Below are 3,237 nucleotides of genomic sequence, written 5' to 3' on the forward strand. Positions count from 1 at the left end.
AAAGCAAACTGCCAAGTCCAGGACTTGAATCGCAGTCAGTTATGTGGGAGTCCCTAACCCTTAATGATCACGCTACCTGCTGGCCCCCACTAGCTCTTACTTTATCTAAAAATTACTTCATTTTCACCTATTTATTTATTTATTTATTTTAAAATTTGTGATAGGGTCCATGTTTTCAGCAGAGAGAGAAACAAAGAGTGATAAAGAGAGAAATCTTCTCCAGTAGGACATGGTCACATTGCAATCCTCTCTTTTCTATTTCTCCAGCAAATTTGGACTGCAAACATGTTTTTATTGGTGCCCAGGATATTTTTCAAGCTACTAGGGCCAGCATTTGAACCACATAGTCAGCCATGTGGGATCTGGCTGTTTCAACTACCATGCCACAGAGATGACTCTAGTTTGACTTAGTTTTTGAAAGATAGTTTCTTCTGGGTATAGAATACTAAGCTGAGTGTTATTTTTCTCTCAGCATATTGACAAAGTTAGTCCACTGTATTCTAGCTTTCATTGTTGGACTGAGAAGTTAGCCTTGTTCTAATTATCATTCACTTAGAGGTGAACCCTTTCATCTTCCTTATTATTTCAAATATTTCCTTTTTTTATTAGGTGTGTTTTCAACTGTATCATGATGTATTTAGATTTCTTAATCTTGAGATTATTTTGGACTTCCTGATTTTGAAGATTAATATTTTGCAGCAGTTCTGACAAACTCAGCCGTTCTCTCTTCAAATATTATCTTTTCTATATTCTCACTATTGTCTCTTTCAGAAATTTGGGTTTGTCATATGAAAGGCTGCCCTGAGAAATCAGGGCATGGCCATGCTGCAATTCTTTCTCCTCTATTCTCCTCTCAGGATTTTGAGCAAGCATGTACATGCACTCGACATTATTTTCAAGCCTCCAGGGCTGGGATTTGAACCGTGGTCAGCCATGTGAGAATCCAGTGCCTTAACCACTATGCCACCTGCTGGCCCCCTTTAATTGGTTTAAAATTTTTGGAGAGTCTGTAGATTTTTTTTTTACCTTTGATTTCTGTCTCCGTTGTCCAGTGCGTTGTGAGAGTAGCAGCTGAGGAAAACATAAAACTGTTGCTCGTTGTTTCTGTATTATTTTGAAAGAAGATTTCTGACTTCTCAGCACCTTAGGGATGGCTGCTGGTTTTACCTTTTTGTTGGAGGAAAAGGAGAGAGGAGCCCAGAGGCTCAATCCCAGTCTGTCAGCCTCTCTTTGATGATTTTCTTACCTCATTTGGGGGAAAGCTAATGTTATTAATGTCCTTTCTAGGAATTTGAAAAAAAAAAAAACAGACAAACATGGCTTAGAGTGAAATCCTTGGTGATTGAAAATATCATTAGAAACAAGCTCCTGGTGTTCACTCTGTCATTCCAAGTGTTCTGATGAGTTTCATTTGAGTGCTGCTCCATACGGAGTTGGCTGCAGCCCATGACTGTGTGTGTGTGTGTGTTGGCAATAAGGCTCCTTCCTTGTTGATAGAGGGGGAGAGAGAGGCAGGCAGGTGTCATTTAGTCACCTGCCTTTGAAACCGAGCAGAGCCCCAGATAAAATCTGCAGATGAGCGTCTGGTGCAGTTATCAGTCACTGCACTCGCTGCCTCAAGCTTTGCCTTCGTGATGCCCAAACAATGCGCTGGTAAGTGAAAAAAATAAGCCAGGATGGTCATCTGAGTCATGGAGACAAATAGTCACCACCAAAGAACCAGCAGTTGGACCCAAATCAATAGTTAAAAAAAGGCAACAGTGGAGCCAGGTGGGATGGAGAAACGCAGTGAACATTCTGTTTCTGATTTTATTTTTTCAGGAATACTTTCAGGAAAAATCAGATTCTTTGTTGTTAAACAGGATGCCTGCATAGGTGAAAAAAATCAAAGCAATGCTCAAATCCCTTTCTTCATCCTGAAGAACCTGCTCCTTAGGGTCTCATTTGCATGTAGGTAGATTCAAAATAGCTGAAGTTGTGCACATCTAATTGGATGGAATTTGAATCTTTCCCTGAAGCTGTACAAGAAAAAGCAGGGCCCAGAAACATGATGAAGTGTTCTTCCGGCGACAAAGATTTGAAATTGCTGCTCCGAGCATTCACAGGAGATTCCTACAGCAGCCTTCAAGGCCACTCTACCTAGGCCGTGCTGACTCGGCACTTTCCCTTCCTTGTATAAATAAGAGGTACACAAATAAACATAGGTGCAGTCATAAAAATCACAACGAATAATCCGAGCTGTTGCCAGACCTCAGGCCTAATTTTGTTTGCCTTCAACTCCCATGGAAATAGGATAAAAAACAAAGGATAGGAATGTACCGAGTTTAGGTCCCCAGACTGTCTCTAACACTGTCGATGCCCTACCCTTATCCCCTGGGCGTTAACTGTCCCAGTACCTACCATGGCTTTTGCAGACTAGAAGCTTCTTGCAGGTGGAAGTGTTGGGAACTTCATGCTTTTGGGAATAACCCCCAGCCAATGACTGACGAAAGTAGGTGCACAAAAATCCTGCTTACTTGACCCTTGGTAGGATAGCTCTGGTGTCATCTACACTGGCTGCCAGCATGACTGAGCTCAGTTCCCTCTAGTGGTCACCTGATCAATAATTCACCCATTGTTGGCTTCCTTCTCTTCCTTGTCTCACTTTCTCACTTCGCTCTGGTGCTGCTTGGGATCATCTCCCAAATAAACTATTTGCATAGTATAACTATATATGTATATTTAATGTCTTTGCCATAGGCATGTGTGCTCACCAGACAGGAGAGACAGTGAGAAGGAAAGTAAGAAATCACCCTCTCAGGGGATGGCCATATCACAATCTCTTCTCCTTTGTTCTCCTCCTGGGATTTTGGGCACGTACACACACATGCCCAGCATGATTTTCAAGCTGCTAGCTCTGACACTTGAGCTGTGGTCCGCTATGTGGTAGTCCAACACCCCACCTGCTGGCTCTTTGCTCTCAAATTTTTGTCTCAGAGTCTATCACTGGGAGAATCCAACCAAGACACAGGGGAATCTTATTCTCTTTCTTGAACATTCTCTGTGACAGTTTATTCTTTGTTTTACAAATATGAAGCATGTTAACACTAAAAGTACAGAAATCATTACTCCAATGGAAGGTACATGGAGTAAGAGGTTCCAGGCTGAATGAACCCCAACTGCAGAGGTCCTTGGTGGAAACAGGTGGGACTCCTAAGAACCTGCTTACTGCCAGGACCTTGGCTTTGATGCTGAGTC

The sequence above is a fragment of the Tupaia chinensis genome, unplaced genomic scaffold (assembly GCF_000334495.1).
Source record: "Tupaia chinensis unplaced genomic scaffold, TupChi_1.0 Scaffold000119_2, whole genome shotgun sequence".
NCBI classification, from domain to species: Eukaryota; Metazoa; Chordata; class Mammalia; order Scandentia; family Tupaiidae; genus Tupaia; species Tupaia belangeri.